The sequence below is a fragment of the Scyliorhinus canicula genome, chromosome 4 (assembly GCF_902713615.1).
Source record: "Scyliorhinus canicula chromosome 4, sScyCan1.1, whole genome shotgun sequence".
Lineage (NCBI taxonomy): Eukaryota > Metazoa > Chordata > Chondrichthyes > Carcharhiniformes > Scyliorhinidae > Scyliorhinus > Scyliorhinus canicula.
Genome location: NC_052149.1, coordinates 38,675,191 through 38,684,250, shown reverse-complemented (window position 1 = coordinate 38,684,250; position 9,060 = coordinate 38,675,191). Strand labels below are relative to the sequence as shown.

At 45.8% G+C, this 9,060-nt stretch overlaps 1 long non-coding RNA gene and 1 other non-coding gene across 2 annotated transcripts; both read right to left on the bottom strand.

The window, feature by feature from the left end:
• Positions 1-1,518: 1,518 nt before the first annotated feature.
• LOC119964504 lies at positions 1,519-5,844 on the bottom strand. Its single transcript, XR_005460309.1, has 5 exons — positions 5,696-5,844; positions 5,287-5,361; positions 3,331-3,402; positions 2,058-2,139; positions 1,519-1,643 (listed from the first exon to the last, which is right to left on the bottom strand). It is a non-coding gene; the product is annotated as an uncharacterized LOC119964504 (long non-coding RNA).
• LOC119965538 lies at positions 3,128-3,193 on the bottom strand. Its single transcript, XR_005460547.1, has one exon. It is a non-coding gene; the product is annotated as a small nucleolar RNA SNORD38 (small nucleolar RNA).
• Positions 5,845-9,060: the final 3,216 nt, after the last annotated feature.

Below are 9,060 nucleotides of genomic sequence, written 5' to 3'. Positions count from 1 at the left end.
CACATTCTCCGTGTTTGCTTGGGTTTCGCCCCCACAACCCAAAGATGCGCAGGCGAGGTGAATTGGCCACGCCAAAATGCCCCTTAATTGGAAAAAAAATAATTTGGTATTCTAAATATTTAAAAGGAAAAAAAGAAAACTCAGAAGTTACTGTGAAAAAGGGGGCAGCATTGTGGATAGCATAATTGCTTCACAGCTCAAGGGTCCCAGGTTCGATTCCGGCTTGGGTCACTGACTGTGCAGAGTCTGCACATCCTCCCCATGTGTGCGTGGGTTTCCTCCGGGTGCTCCGGTTTCCTCCCAGTCCAAAGATGTGGTTAGGTGGATTGGCCATGATAAATTTCCCTTAGTGTCCAAAAAGTGTTGGGTGACTGGGTTATTGAGATACGATGGAGGTGTTGACCTTGGGTAGGGTGCTCTTTCCAAGAGCCTGTGCAGACTCGATGGGCCAAATGACCTCCTTCTGCACTGTAAATTCTACGAAAAGGCTGGTATTCTCGTGAAATGTGTCCTAGGAGGCATCTTTGCCCAGAGTAACCAGTTTCTACATTTGTTGAGTGCATTCACTTATTTTCCTAAAGGCCATAAAGCAGTAGCAAAGCAGGCTATTTGCCCTATCAAGTCTGCTTCACTATTCAGTGAGACATGATCTAATAAACTCCATATTCCCACCGTATCCCCATAAACATGCTATTCCTTGCCTAATTAACAACCCATCCTCTATCGCTCTCCATTTGAGGATTCGTCAAAATCCTGCCATAAATGGGCAGAACTTACACAATCAGTGACAATGGTTAGCATTGCTGCCTCAGCTCCAGGGACCCAGGTTCAATTTCGTCCTTAGATGACCATTTCTCCCCATGTTCGCACGAGTTTCCTCAGTCCAAAGATATGCAAGTTAGGTGGATTGACATGCTAAATTGCCCCTTAGTGCCCACAAGGCCAGGTGGGGACACTGGGATAGGGTGGAGCAGTGCAAGCTCGATAGGCCGAATGGCCTCCTTCTGCACTGTAAATTGTACGGTCATCGACTTGCCCACAACAGGAAACATTTGTCAGCATCAACCCTGTCAAGTTCTACCCCCCCCCCCCCCCCCCCCGGGAGACTCCTGTATTGGCTCAATAAGGTCACCTCGCTTTCTTCTCAACTCAAGTCCTACAGCCCCAATTGACTCTCCTCATAGTAAAATCATGCCGCCCCTGGGATCAACTGAGTGAAACCTCAGTATTTCAAGTGCAGTCTAACTAGTGCCTTGTATAGTTTTAGCAGGACTTGCCGTTATGTTCAAAATCACCAGGCCGAGGCATTTTGTTCCTGGACCCAGAACAAATAAAAATCCAGACTGCTCTCAAGGGAGTTACACAGGAATGCCTACTCAAACAGCAATGTTAATGTGAATAGCAGCAATGCAAATGCAAGACATTTACTGGAGATGGTCATTGAAACAAAAACATTGTGCAGGATCATATTAGGCCTTCTGTACATTTCACAGAGCACTTGGAGACCAGACAAATTTAAATGGTTTTAAATCAGTTTTATTAAGCCATTTTAAATTACATTGCAGAAACACAAGTACTGATCTTCCAACTTCAGCATCTTCACTTGATGTACCTCTGTTGCGCCATGGGTTATTCCTCAGAAACTGGAAGGAGAAAGTTAATTAATGCAACAAATCAAATTCTGGTTCAGCAATTAGATGTTGCATTTAATGGACAGTACAAACATAAATGCTGCCATTGCAATGTTAAAGTATATTCAAAATATGGCTCTGTGTTATCATGCAATTAGCAGCTGAAAAGTTAAAGGATTTTACTTTTCAATTGCTTTGAAGCAGCTCTAACGGTAGACAGCTTAAGTGTCGAAGCATTATATTATTGACAGATGGCAACCATTTCCAAGTCTTCAGGTTACTACAGTCGCATCATTACACTTCAGTAGCAGAACTGGAAGTTGTCATCATCATTAGATAAGGAAATGGTTATCATGGCCCAGATACAATAGGTGTCATATTACTAGCTACCATGCATTCTCAGCCTCACTAAAGGACATTACTCACCATGAAGACTTGGGGAGATTTCTTGCTCTTTATTCCCACCTCTTGCATTTATTTCACATGAAGAATGTAGACATTTAGAAGTCTAAGAAAGGGTGCAAAGACAAAGATTATATAGAAAATGCACTGAAACCTGATAATGTTCCATGATCCAATTTCTACTTGTGAACATTGTCAATCCCAAAAATGCAGCATGAGCTCAGAAGGATGGCTGTGGTTGTTTATACTAGCACAAGAGGGTACACTTACTGATGCTGCAGTGACTACATTCTACAACCTATAGTCAACAACTAACCGTGCTACACCTGAGCAGAGAATGATGCTGAGTGACACTCCAGTGCACTATTTTAAAGACAATTCAAATGCAAGTTATTTAAGGAATAGCAACATTGGTTAGTTGTTAATCCTAGAAAGTTTTGTAAATCTATCAAAAAAATTATAATGGGCGAGTTATAAGATAGCTGCTTTATTCATAGGTTCAGAAGCCACTGACCACTGAGGCAGATTTAGAACTATGCTACATTAGATTTTAACTCTTTCCAATCTTCTTCAGATCAATTTCCACCACCACTTCAATTCAGTAGCAGAACTGGATTTCTCATGACTAAGCTACCTGATTAACAGGGCTTGTGCAACAAAACACCATGGACATATACTGGATGAATTCCAATATTAGCTTTAGACTTGAGTGAACTGAGATATAAGCAATGCCCCCCCCAAATGCTGAAAATGCAAGTATGCTACCAAACAAAAGCATCACATTAAATATCTCCACTAAACAGGAAATCACAAGTCAGTGCTGAGATCTGAAGATTTAATAGGAATAAATTTAATTATAAAAGCTTAAATTAACATTATTCAAGAATACTAGACAGGCCAATCTATTTTAAAAGACTGCACCAAACCAGATCACAGGTTGGCATGTATATCCTGGACCCTATCCTGGGTTACCTGCTTAGCAAGCTGCTGACCTCGGTTATGTATACAAAACAATGAAGCAGAGGTAGATGCCACTAGAAAAGTCTTAACATCTTTGTTCTAAATGCTCCATTAGATTTTAACACTTCCAAGTCTTCTTCAGAATAAAATCCTTATCATCACTTCAATTCAGTAGCAGAACTGGATTTCTCGTCATGAGAAGACTGGGCTATTTGAAAACAGATCAACATGGCTTGTGTAACAGAACACCATAGACAATTGGATAATTTTGATCTATTGCATATCAGCACAAAATGGGAAATCGCAAGTTAGCCTTGCGTATTAGAAATGAGCTTACTTTGTTTCTAATGCCCCAACTTGGCACATCAAGTCCCTTAATTCCACATGCTCAATGTTGATTTGCTCAGATCTGCAGATTTAATAGGAATAAAATTGATCTTAAAACCTTAAATTAACATTTCAAAATAATATGAGGACAGGCCAATATATTTTAAAAGATTGCAACAAACCAGATCACAAGTTAGAATGTATACCTTACCCCAGGATAACTACTTAGCAAGCTGCTGACCTCAATTATATACACAAAACATTGAAGCAGAGGTAGAAGCCACCACTTTTTTTCTAAATGCTCCATTAGTTTTTAACTCTAGTAGTATCACCACTTCAATTCAGTAGCAGAACTGGATTGCTCTGGGGCGACTTGAAAACTGAGTAACAAGAGTTTGTGTAACAGAACCGTGGACATTTAAAGATGGATAATTCCACTATTAGTTTTCTGGTGAAGTGAGAAAGATGCAAGCAACTGCTCAAAATGAAAGTACGGCACATACATAGATATCACAGTGCAGAAGGAGGCCATTTTGTCCATCAAGTCTGCACCGACCCACTTAAGCCCTCTCTTCATCCTATCCCCGTAACCCAATCGAAACTTTTAGACACTAAAGACAATTTAGCATGGGCAATCCACGCAGACGCGGGGAGAACATGCACACTCCGCAGAGTGACCTAGCAGGGAATCAAACCTGGGACCCTGGTGCTGTGAATCCAGTGCTAGCCACGTGTGCTACCAGTGTCCCACAAAACCAAACAAAAACATATCATATCTAAATAGCAGTCTATACCAGGGGTGGGCAAACTACGGCCCGCGGGCCGCATGCGGCCCGCCAAAGGTATTTCTGCGGCCCACCAAGTCATTAAAAAAATAAAAAAATAAAAAAATTTTTAAAAATTTTTTTTTTTTTTTTTTAAATTTTTTTTTAAGGTTAATGGGGGGGGGGGGCTGTTTGGTTACTTACTGGTATAGGGTGGATACGTTGACTTGAGTAGGGTGATCATTGCTCGGCACAACGTCGAGGGCCGAAGGGCCTGTTCTGTGCTGTACTGTTCTATGTTCTATATGAGGCGCCCAGAATCATAACCGGGTGAAGTAATTATTTTACTTAATATACTATGCGGCCCTTTGTGAATTGTGAATTTCTGAATGTGGCCCTTGCACGGAAAAGTTTGCCCACCCCTGGTCTATACCATGGTAACTGCACACAACAGCACATCACAAATTAGCCTGGTATTAGAATTGAGTTTACTTTTTGTTTCTAATGCCGCAACAGCACATCATGTCCAGTCCGACATGCTCATGTTGATTTTCTCAAATCTGCATATTTAATAGGGATAAAATCAATGCAAAAAACTTATACAAACCCTAAACCAGACTGCATTTCAAAGATACACATGATTATTAAATATGGGGAAAATAAGACCAGCTACAAATTTTCAGCATTCCTACCAACTCAGCCCAGAGTGCGCACTATCCCCCCAAAAACACCCCACTTATCCCCATAACCCGACCTAACTGGCACATCTATTCAGGCTGAAGGGGCAATTTACCCTGGAACCTGCACATCTTTGGACTATGGGACGATACCCACGCAGACAGGGGGGGGGGGGGGGGGGGGAAGAGAATGTGCAAACTATACACAGTGGTGTATGATATCACAAATATATTAAATTGAAGTTGCACACATCCCTTTCCGAGTTTTAATGAATCAAGCCAAATTAATTGATTGTGCAGTGTCAACAAAGTATTGCGTGTGCAGGGGACAAGAAAAAAAATCAACGTGCATTTTCTCCGTATATATGATGAGGCTGCATTTTCAATACTGTATCGGCACATGAACAGGCCATTCGGCCCACGCCTCCGCAGATCATGGTGCCTCTGAAACCTCCTGCATTGCCGGGGTCCGTATCCCTCTATTCCCATCCTACACATGCAATACATGAGTATTTAATTTAATACCTTTCAAGGTCCGGAATTCACGAATACCCAGTCAACTCCACAAGCACTTTGAACCGCGTGCCGCCCGGGATGGTGCTGAAAAGACAGAGAAATGGAAGAATAAAAGTTCAGATTCAAACCAGGCGGACCAGGAGATGCTGGAAATATTTAGTGAATCAGCAAGTGTTCAGTTCTCCAAGATAAATCTCCACAAAGTGAATTCGGGATATAAGCAGCAAAATCATTCTCATCATGTACACTTGCTCTGCTCCCGGCCGCGTGCCGGGCTGCTTCCCGCCCCTCCCCCACCACTAGGCCCCGCGTCTCACGGCTCGCTTCACGCGGCCCGAGTCCGTGCAGTCGGCGGCCTTCCACCGCTCCCCGAGCTCACAACCTCCCGCCCTGGGGTCTCCCTTCTCACATTCCTTACCGCACGTGGCGCAAGGGGCGCCGTCGAGCCCGAGAGCCGCCACTCGCACACAGCACCAACCGTCATAGTCAAACACCAGCTGCGAAAGGGCGAAGAGCTGCCCCCCGAACCCTTATATACAGGCGGCGCTGCCGGATGTGATAGCACCGGAAGCATGACATCAGAAGGGGCGGACCTTTACCGCCGTCCCGCCCGCCATTTAGCCCAAGCTTCTGATTGGTGGACGGCGCCCCATTGTCGCGCCTGCCAATTCCATTGGCCGCACGGCTCAGAAAGCCCATTCAGCCCATTGTGACTTGTGCTGACCCCTGTGAAAGAGGTGTCCAATTATTTTAAAAATATATAATTTAGAGTATGCAATTATTTTTTTTCCAATTAAAGGGCAATTTAGCGTGGCCAATGCAGGTCCCCGCACATTTGGGTTGTGGGGTTGAGACCCATGCAGAGATGGAGAGAATGTGATTTGATTTATTGTCACATATACCGAAGGACAGTGAAAAATATGTTTCTGTGGCTGAGGGAATGTACACACTTCGTACATAGTAGACAAAAGAATAATCAACACAGAACATTGACAAATGGTAATCGACCATCAAAAATTGATTGGTTACAGTGCGGAACAAGGGGCCAATCAAAGCAAATACTTGAGGAAGAGCAGCATAGGGCATCATGAATAGTGTTCTTACAAGGAACAGATCAATCCGAGGAGGAGTCGTTGAGGAGATTTGTAGCTGTGGGGAAGAAGCTGGTCCTATGTCTGGATGTGCAGGTCTTCAGACTTCTGCCTGATGGAAGGGTCTGGAAGAAGGCAATGCCTGGGTGGGAGGGGTTTCTGATAATGCTGTCTGCCTTCCTGAGGCAGCGGGAGGTGTATACAGAATCAATGTGGGGCGGCAAGATTGTGTGATGCGTTGGGCTGAGTTCACCACACTCTGCAGTTTCTTGCGATCTTGGACCGAGCAGTTACCATACCAGGCTGTGATGCAGCCGGATAGGATGCACTCTATCGCACATCTGTAGACGTTTGTGAGACCTGATGCAGACATGCCAAATTTCTTTAGCCTCTGTAGGAAGTGGAGACGTTGTTGGGCTTTCTTGACTGTTGCATCAACATGAGTGGACCAGGACAAACAGTTGGTGATGGTGACCCCCAGGAACTTAAAACTATCGATCATCTCCACTTCGGAGCCATTGATGCAGATGGGAGTGTGTGTTGTGTTAAGCTTCTTGAAGTCGATGATCAGTTCCTTGGTCTTTCCAACATTTAGAGAGAGGTTGTTTTCGGTACACCATGCAATCAACTGATTTATCTCCCTCCTGTAGTCTGATTCGTCGTTGTTTGAGATACAGCACACCACAGTCATATTATCCGCAAACTTATAGATTGAATTGGAGTTAAATCTTGCCACATAGTCATGTGTGTATAGGGAGTACAGTAGAGGACTGAGCACACATCCTTGCGGGGCTCTGGTGTTTTTTTTAATAAATTGAGAGAAGCCAATTAATTTTTTCCAATTAAGGGGCAATTTAGCATGGTCAATCCACCGAGCCTGCAGATCTTTGAGTTGTAGGGGCGGAACCCACGCAAACATGGGGGGGGGAATGTGCAAACTCCACACGGACAGTGACCCAGAGCCGGGATTGAACCCGGGACCTTGGCGCCGGGGCTCTGGTGTTAAGGACTATTGTGGAGGAGATGCTGTTGCCTATTGTGGTAGGCTATATTAGGGGTATCGGGGTACCTACGTGGGATGTACCTTATGCTGTAGTATGAGTGGTAGAACCTGCCTGCTGGTTCTGCCCAGCACGTGGAGCATTAGAGTCTGTTTCACCCACAGTAGTCATTCTGTACCGGAGCTGCTGGGGTAACTACTTGTTCATTAAAGCCTTCAATTGGACTACAATCTTGCTTCAGTAGTGATTGATCGTGCATCAATTTAATGAACAAAATTGAAGAATGGCTGCTCTCCGCATTAAGCCTTCAATTGTCAAACGCAAAAATCTACACGCTTTTCAAAGACGCGGACGGTTTCGAGGACGCAATGACTTTGTTAAAAGAGCACTACGTCCGCACTGTGAATCAGGTATATACGCTCGGCATCTTTTAGCTACCAGACAGCAGATCCCAGGGGATCACACAACGATTTTTACCGTGCATTGTTAGTGTTAGGTAGAAACTGTACCTGTCCACAAGTCTCAGCCAATGACCACACTGAACTCTTAATACAGGATGCTTTTGTTGCAGGCATGCTGCTAAGATCTGCCAGCGACTGCTGGAAAACGACACGCTAGGGCTTAAAGAGGCACGGAAAATTGCGGACTCCCTAGATATAGCCTCCTGCAATGCCCAGGCCTACGTTCCCGACCGCGCGGTACCCGCATGGACCCACCTGCGGCCGATTCCAAAGTACCCCTAAATTCCCCACAAGCTTGTGTAGTGCGGCAGCCAGGAAACCCCGGGGGGGGGGCAATGCTATTTTTGCGGGCAAAACAAACACCCCCGGCAACGCTGCCCGGCTCGATCCGCAATCTGTAAGGGCTGCGGGAAGAAGGGGCACCTTGTGGCAGTATGCAGGGGCACCTTGTGGCAGTATGCCAGGACTGGTCAGTCGCCGCTGTCTACACAGGCGAACCAGGCCCGCTGCCATTCCTCTCCTCACAGGCCATGTGCAATTCATGGGGGCAGCCATCCTGGATGATGTCTCAGGACCCCAACTCGGCTGGCCATGTATTGCCTGATGAGATCTCCCAGCCGGCCATGTGCGATTCATGGGGGCAGCCATCTTGGATGACGTCTCAGGACCCCGACTCGGGTGGCCGTGTATCGCCCAACGAGATCTCTCAGCTTCTGCCACAACTTGCCTCAGTGACACTGGACCAGTCTTGGCCCCGAGCACTTTCAACCGCTACGACGTCGGTACTCATCAACGGGTACAAGATCGACTCTGGGAGCAAGGATAGCTTCATCCATCCCAATACGGTAAGACACTGCTCCCTCGCTGTACACCCGATGAAACAAAAGATCTCCCTGGGCTCTGGGTCCCATTCTATGGAGATCCGGGGGTACTGCATAGCCAAACTCACGGTCCAGGGCGTGGAGAACTTCCGACTCTACGTCCTCCCCCATCTTTGCGCTGCCACACTCCTGGGACTGGACTTCCAGTGTAACCTGCAAAGTTTAATATTCAAATTCGGCGGCCGCATAACCCCCCCCCCCCCCCCCCCCCTCACTGTCTGCGGTCTCGCGACCCTCAAGGTCGACCCGCCTTCTCTGTTTGCAAACCTTACCCCCGATTGCAAACCCGTCGCCACCAGGAGCAGATGGTACAGTGCCCAGGACCGGACCTTCATTAGGTCAGAAGTCC